The sequence below is a fragment of the Mus pahari genome, chromosome 5, assembly GCF_900095145.1.
Source record: "Mus pahari chromosome 5, PAHARI_EIJ_v1.1, whole genome shotgun sequence".
Lineage (NCBI taxonomy): Eukaryota > Metazoa > Chordata > Mammalia > Rodentia > Muridae > Mus > Mus pahari.
In genome coordinates, this window is record NC_034594.1 from 95145287 (window position 1) to 95154104 (window position 8818).

Here is an 8818-nt window from a genome sequence, read left to right on the forward strand (position 1 = left end):
AGATAACAGAGTGACTCACCATCATAAGTTGAGATGTGGCATACCAGAGGAGATTTGAACCAGGTTCCCCTTAACCCTGGATCACCTTTAACCTCTCTTTCCCAGGTGGAGGGCCCCAGTAAGAAGTGGCTCCCTTGCCTGGGGAGAGTCCTTTAGCTCAAGGTCTGAGATAAAGAGTGTGAGGCCTCTCAGGGTGCCGCCTACTGAATGACTGGAGGGAGATAATTCTCTTCTCCAGACATCACACCATGAACCCCACCCCGCTTAGGGATCGCTCAGCAGCTGTCCCCAGCCTCTTAACAAGGTGGCAGCTCATTGCTTCAACTCCCCAGAGTCACCTAGCTATTTAGTAAGTACATGGAATAGCAGGAAAGCCACCAAGAGTGGTTCTGCCTGGTGTCACTGACTTCATAGACACCCATACCAGCCGGCCATGCTTCGGAACCATCTTGAGACTTGGTTTCCATACACAGGAGAAACTGAGGCCTGAAAAGACAAAGGCAGTGACGGCCTGGGGCATGCTGCGTGTCCAGGGCTCTGTGTTCTAAGCATTGAGATAGGGGCCTCTAGGGAAAAGGAGGAACAAGAGGCTCCTCCGTCGTCAGAGTCACCCATGAACATAGAACATGCACGGGTTCTGCCCCTTGGGGTCAAGGATCCAGATGTCCTCTGTTGTGCCTGGTTTTGGCCGGATGTTGCAATTGCCAGTCAGGTCCTCATGCTTGTGAGTCCATCTTCCCAGTCACTCAGACTTAACCAGCCAAGTCGAGGAACCCTAGACCCTTGAACTAGAAATCCCCCACTGCAGCAAAAGCTACTGGAAAAGGTTCCATCCTGTGACAGGCTGGGAGACCTTAGAGATTATATAGCCCTCCAGGCAGGAGTGAAGACATTCTAAAAAGACTCTCTTTAGCTCTAAGAGAAACAATGAACTCCAAGAAAGTGGAATTTCCCCAGGTATCTTGTTCTTGGAGAAGAAAAAAAAAAAAAATCTGAAGTCTGGTGGCCTTTGGGGAATTGAGTTTCCTGGAAAGAGACATCCTGTAACTCTGACACCATGTCAGACTACCTTGGCAGCAGAGACTGAAGCCCCGACAACCATAATAAGCAGGCCCACACCATGAGCTGGACTGCCTAGCTGGGCATGCCTCTTGCCCACCTTTAAAACCCAAACCTGTATCAGGACCTGGAAGTTGCAGCTGGAGCTGGAAGTGTCACCGAACGTCTTCATTTGTTCCCCTTTCCAACATTACTACATTGAATAAAGCTCCTTTTTCTGCTTTGTTGTGTGACATACTTTTCCTGAGAAGACACAACACACACACACACACACACACACACACACACACACGCATACACACACCAGATCAGGAGCCCACAAATACCAAAGTATGTATATGTGTATTGTCTGTATGAATCAGGGATCTGTAAAATAAAAGACGTTATAGAATGAATATCTCTCTATACACATACAGAGACAGACAGACAGACAGACAGAAACACACACACACACACACACACACACACACACACACACACACACACACACACACACGGAGATGTATTAGAATGACTTACAGGCTGGAGCTCACTACACAGCCCCCAGGCAGCTCAGTGGGTTAGAGAGTATCCTTTCCAGGTGGTGTAGTTGGCCTAAGACCCCTCCAGGCTGCTCAGTTTCCAGGCAGCAGATCAGGTATCAGCCTTCTTTGAAGCTTGTCTGATGGTGACTCTCAGCAGCCTTAATTGTTTACTCTTGGGAAGGAAGACCCTCGTGAATCTTGTCAGTTTCAGAGACTTCCTGAAGCTATTTTGAGTTGCCTACTCTCTGTCTTAGGAACTTCCTTGCAGGATGGAATGTCTCAGTCTCAGAGGAAACTGTTATAAAACAGCTTTTTACTATCTTTTGTGTGTTTTATTGGCCCTTTGAGGTCTGGTGACCCAGCCTGGCCTGTTAGGGATATCAAGGTCACCATAACTCTGTGAAAGGGGGCTGGGGAGAAAAGGTACAGATGAAGTAGGTCTGGCTTGCCTTTGCTATCTCCTGCTGGCAGTGAGATCTAGGGAACACTGACGAAGACAGTGTCTGTGGTAGAGAAGTGACACTGCTTGTCTGCTTGCTACACAGCAGAGACTGCATTTTCCATTAGGTGTTCTAGCTATATTCTTTCATTTCATCTTTTTTAGAATTGAGTGCACTTTGCTCATTTTCAAACAAGGACCCTGAGGCATGAGAAGGCTAAGATAGCTGCATGCTATGGCACAGCTGGCAGTCAAATCAATGGACAGTCAGCCCATGTCTTGCTTGTCATTCCCTTCTAGTTGTCTTTGTTAACTCCAGAAGTGACTCTGTTCCTCCCAGCTGTGAGACACTGGACCCAAAAAGGAAGTTTGGGGATGTGGCTTAGTTGGCTCAGTACTTTCCTAGTGTGCGGAAACTCTGCTTCCATCCCCGGCACCACATAAATCAGGCACGGTAGCACCCAGAACTTGGGAAACTGAGGCAGGAGGCTCAGAAGTTCTGTCAACGTGGCATGTTCAAGGACAGCCTAGGGCTACATGACACGCTGTCACAAAACAGAATGGAAGAAATTTTGGGATAATTAGCAACAGGTGGATGAGTCTTTGTATCCTAAAGTGTCTCAGAAGGCACGGTAGATCTCGGGGGTTGGCAACTGATCCTCAAGGCCTAGAGTGATATGCAGAGCTCAAAATAGCTGCCTGCAGCTGCCCCTTGGCCCAGACTGCACAAGCAGTTTAACCAAGATCGGATCTGCCTGGTGTCTACTGGAGGGAGAGGTGACTGCTGCCTGTCACCCAACTTCTTGCACAGAAAGCACTGCCTTCCAGCGCTTGCTTTTCTTTTCTGTAGCAGTCAGGGGAGCAGATTACAGAGGAAGTCGCTCCCAGAGTACAGAAAGGCCAAACAAGGTCCCACAGAAGCATATCAAAGAACCAGAATTTGAGGTTCCACATTCTATATTACACCTGTGTACATGTGTGTGCATGAGAATGTGTGTGTATGTGTGTGCACACACACGTGCCTGTGCACATTGGTAAGTGTGTGTAATAGCCAGAAGACTTCCTAAGGTGTCATTCTTTAGGTGCTAGCATCTTTTGTCTGTCTCTCACTAACTGGACGTAGTCATTAAACACCCTTCAAGCGTCCAGGGAGCACCTGTTTCCGGCACCCACCAAGCCACTTTTGGTATCTCAGATGTGCCCAGTTGTGCCTGGCTTTTTATGTGGGTTATGGAAATCCAAGCTCCCATCTTCACACTTGTAAGGCAAGTGTTTTACTAACTTAACTGAGTCATCTCCCAGTCCTGTGATGCTCCTTTATGGAAGACAGAGCTGCCTGAATGAAATGATAGGCAACAAGACCCACGGGGAATAGAGCACTTGTGCAGTTATGCAAATGACATGCAAATGAGGCTGCCCTTAGGGTGGGTACCCAGGGATAGTGGCAGCTGGTTGGGGATGGTGTGCCCCCTCTCTTTTCCTACTGACTTTGCCTTAAGCGGCTGAGGACTTTACAGGGACAGGCCCACGGGCTTCCTACTGCACAGTCCCTCTTCCCAATAGGCTTCAGCAGGAGACAAAAAGCAGCTATAGAGCATGTACTGTGAGTAGGCTCCACAGAGCAAGGACTCTGAGAGACAACAGAGGGGCAGCCTTAAGTACATCTTTAGGCTCAGCATAGTCTGTTTCAGGAGTGACCTCATTTATTAGGAAGCACTGCGGTGCTTGGAAAGATGGCTGTGAAGTTTCTTGTCCCATAGCTGGAAGAAGGAGCCGTTCCGCTGTCCCACCTACATCTGCCTGCCTGATGGCTTGCTGCCATTGTAACATCACTGTTTAAGATACAGATGTGGTGTGGTCATAGGCATGTGTACATGTGTGTGTATATGTGTGTGTCAGTGCTAGAATGATTGCCTAGCATATGTGTGAGGCCCTGGGTTCCATCTATCCTCAGTTCCAGGGAAAGAAGGAGGGAGGCACTAGAGGGAGAGAGGAAAAGGAAGGAATTTGTGATGATTTGTGTACGTTTGGCCCAGGGAATGGCACTATTAGAGGGTGTGGCCCTGTTGGAGTAGGTGTGGCCTTGTTTGAGTAGGTGTGTCACTGTGGGATTGGGCTAATATCCTTGTGCTAGCTGCCTGGAGGCCAGTATTCTGCTAGCAGCCTTCAGATGAAGATATAGAACTCTCAGCTCCTCCCCCACCATGTCTGCGTGGATGCTGCCATGCTCCCGCTTTGATGATAAAGGACTAAATTTCTGAACCTGTAAGCCAGCCCCAATTAAATGTTCTTTATTAGAGTTGTCTTGGTTATGGTGTCTGTTCACAGCAGTAAAACCCTAATTAAGACAGAATTAAATGTTAGAAATAGTTGATGTGCTTGCATGCAAGCGCGCGCGCGCGCACACACACACACACACACACACACACACTGAACTTCAGAGGTATTTGGCTCAAAGTCACGACTGGCTGGTTGAACAATCAGGGATATCATCCCTCTCCCAAGCAAGCAGGCTTCATGGTCCTCACCGGACAGACTCACCTCATGAGACACCAGTGGCTGGATCTGAGGCTGGAGGAAGGATCCTTAGAAGGCTCCGAAGAAAGTTATTTGGAGTGGGGCCAGAGGAAACTCAGAATCACAGTGGAGAGGGGAAGTGTGTAGTGTGTAGTTTAGCTCTCTCTACCTGCCTTTAGCTCTGGGAGGTGACCAAGCTACCTGCCCCCTTCCGGCTTCCTTTGAGTCAGAGGATAAGACACATGCACAGTTTTTTTCCTTACAACTCGCCTTCTTTGCACAATTGCTGGGCACTACTATCTCCTGCCTACAAAATCATGTCCTTACTAACATGGTGACTCACAACCAGCTGTAACTCCAATCCTGGGGGATCCAATGCCTTCTTCTGGCTTCTGTGAACACTGCACACATGTGGTGCTCTTGCATACAAGCAGAGCAAAACTCATATATGTAGAACAAAATTGAACACGTCTTTAAAAACAAAACAAAACAAAACACAAAACACAAAAAAACAAAAAACCAAAAAATCTTCTTCGGGCCCGCACTGGGCTCTTCTCTGGTGAAGCATGTTGAACGTTCCATATACATCATGGCTGACATCATAGTTGTGTAGCTGTATCATCTAAACAGAAACCTTCCCTCCACAGGGAGGAAGGCTTGTAAGACTCAGGAAGTAAACAAAATTTACAAGGCTTGAAAGCTCCAAAAGGTGCAAGATTCACAAGGCCCCTGTGATGGTTTGAATAGGTAGGTTCAGCCCCCATAGACTCACCTGTTTGAGTGCTTGACCCATGGGGAGTGGCACTACTAGGAGGTGTGGCCTTGTTAGCTGAAGTGTGTCACCATGGGAATGAGCTTTGAGGTTCCCATTCTCTCCCTGGCTGCCTTTGGATCAAGAGGTAGAGCTCTCAGCTCCTTCTCCAGCACCATGTCTGCCTGTATGCTTCCACGCTTCCTGCTGTGATGATAATGGACTGAACCTTTGAAACCATAAGCCAGCCCCAATGAAATGTCTTTTATAAGAGTTGCCTTGGTCATGGTGTCTGTTCACAACAATGGAACCCTAACTAAGACAGTCCCTTTGTCACCCATGTCCCTGTTCTATCAAGGAACTTGCCCATGAGCCTAAATGTCACCTCAATAAGTCCGTTCCTTCACCAAGCTAGACTTGGATGCAACTGTTTCTTTGGCCTGTCCTGGCACTTTGTCCAGGGTGAACAGATGTACATTCTTATCTCCCCAGGAAAAGTTAGTTACACGATTGTTAGAAGAGCTCAGAAATGTCTATTTCTCAGTTGAGAATATTTATAGAACAGTTTTTTTTTTCTTACTTTATGGCAAGTAGCAGAAAGTAAGTTGGATTTTTTTTTTTTTTTTTGATGTAAACGTTCATTCTTGTCATTCATTCAGCTAGGTCCTCAGGCAGTGTTGGGAATGGAAATCCAAATCCTTTGCGGGCAGGCTAGCACGGTGCCACTGAACAGTAGTGTTAGTGTTTTAAATGTTTTACACGATATCTGTTAAAGATAAACATAAACAAACAGCGTTTCAGGGGCTGGAGAGGCTCGGGGCTTAAAAACCCTTGCTGTTCTTACTGACCTGGGGTTCAGGTCCCAGAACCCACAGTGACTGTAAACTCAGGGGATCAGACGCTTTCTTCTGACTCCAGAGCCTCTTTCATGCACACACACACACACACACACACACACACACACACACACACACACACACACACGGTGTTTATTGCAGTGGTTTACAGGTTGTGGTCCAACTAGCTCAATAATGGTTGACTCCCGGTTGAAAGGCCAAGAATCCAGTAGTTGTTCAGTCCCTGAGGCTGGTTGTCTCAGCTGGTCTTCAGTTGATGTTGGAATCCCCATAAGTAGGTTCTAATGATGAGCAGGAATGCCTTAGCAACAGCATAGACAAGACAGATGAACTTGGCAGGCAGGGTGGGTGAAGGCAAGCAGGCAAAAAGCAAAAGCTCTCTTTTTCTGCATGGGCTGCCACCAGAAGGTGTGGTCCAGATTTAGGGTTGGTTTTCCAATGCAGATGATTTAATCCCTTCTCTGCAGTAAAACCATAGTTTACACAGAGGCCCTTCTGCATTCTCAGAATTTAAGTGAATTCTGACCCCCTTTTTCTTTCCTTCATTTCCTCTGTGCCAGTTCTTTTAAAACCGAACTGAGAGACTGTGAGGGAAAAAGACATAGTCACCACTTGCCTTAGAATAAAAACAAAGTGCATTTTCTGTCCCCAAGTGTTGCCCTTTGAGCATACCTTCTTGGTCAAGAATGAAGCTTTGGCTTGTTGAGACACTTCAGCTGGAGTGAGGATCTCTATCTTCATTATCCCAAACTTATTTCTGAGCATGACCACCGCATCCCGTTTGGAAGGAATTTCAAGGACCCTGTGATTGGACTTATTGCAGTTAGAGCCTGGTGCCTGTTAGCCCTAGCGACTCAGGCTTGGCCACCAGTCATCAGCAGATGAATTAAACAGAAAACTAATAGTTAAAAGCAGAGAAAAGCAATTTGTTAAATGGCCCCCCAGGGAAGAAGAACATATATGGAGACATAATGAGTCTTGTCCCCAACCCTGTCTTCAGAGTGCTGACATAGCATATAGCCTTAAAAAGGGAGCAAGACTTATTGATTCATACCCAAGCAGTCCAGGACCCAACCAGTCCTGCCCAGACTGACCCACCATCACTTCAGCTCCAGTCTCTCCTACAAGGGAGGCACTCTGACAGGTTGTCAGAAATGTGTGGAGTCTCTTTCTGGGAGACATGCTCTCCCCAAGGCTGACACAGGGCTTCAGCTTCCTGCCTCTGAGTGTGAGATTCCATGCTGTGGGGGAAGTTCCAGTTCCTTGAAGTCATTGTCTCAGTCATCTGACAGCCAAAGGGAGGGGCACACTGTCTCTTTAGAATTTGGTTACAACCTGGTGGTTAACTCTAGCCCACCCTTTCCTTTTAGAGATGAAAGAAATGAGTCTGTTTATTCATGGGCTTAAGGTTAAGTCCATTGGGAAGATGTGTTGGGGTTTCCCACCTCCTTGCTGCTGCCAAGCCTACCTTGCTGTTACACTAATCACTCTCCTTCAAAACTCCAGCCCTCTACAGGCACTGAGACCCACCAGAGAGTTGCTGTGTTTCCACCGCCTACAGAGAGGACCTCCCCGGATCTCCCAGAATGCAGCATCCTTGGACCGACTACGTCAACAGACACTCATCCCCGCCTCGATCCTTGGACCCGCCTACAATCGGACCACCGCTGGCAACTTCAAAAGACTAAAGGTGGGGCTGGGATTTTTCCATGTTACTGAAACAGAGTTCGGTTATTAAACTTTGAGCCTTGACCAGTATGAAATTGCCTTGGCTTCAATTTCCTTTCGCAGCCTATTCCCTTTTAGGATATTCCCGCACCTTCAGGACGAACATAGACCGGAGTGTTTCTGCGGGCAGGAACCCTCAAAGATGGCCCAAGTGGTAAGTGAGGCACCACTAGGTCCTAAAAAGGTGTGTTGGATGGGGGAGGGGTGAGAGTGGGCAAGGCAGGCTTCCAACAAGTACTTGGTAGACCTTGACTATCCCAGGGGTAAGTCTTCATCATTGCTGATGAATCTAGGAAGATCTAGGGCCTTTCCTAGTCTCCAATCATTCTCCTCTTCTCCCGCCGCCTCCTCCTTCTCTTTCTCCTATTACCATCACTATTACCACCACCACTACTACCACCACCATCATCATGATCACCATCATGATTATCATCCTCCTCATCCTTATTATCAGTACTTTGAAACAAGATCTCTTTTAGCCCAGTCTGGCTTTGGATTTGTTATGTAGCCAGTAATGATCTTGAACTTCTGACCCTCTTGCATCAACCTCCTAGATGCTGGTATTGTGATTGTGTACCTCATACTCAGATTTATTGGTGCTGAGAATAGAACCTAAGACTTTCAACATGCACTCTACCAATTAAGCCACAAACCCAGCAGCAGCAGCAGCACCACCATCATCATTATCATCATTGCCATCATCGTCATCAGTCATCATTATCATCATCACTGTTATTATTAGTGCACATATGTATTTCATATAAATGCTGAAATGCAGAAGGTATTGACGCTATAGGAGAGTCTCCCAACAACAGGACGTGTCCTCCCTCTCCTTTCATGAACTTCCAGTTTTCTTTTCAAATTGTTTTCTTTCTTTCCTTCCTTTCTTTTCCTTTTAAATATAATTTCCTCCCTCCCTCCCTCCCTCCCTCCCTCCCTCCCT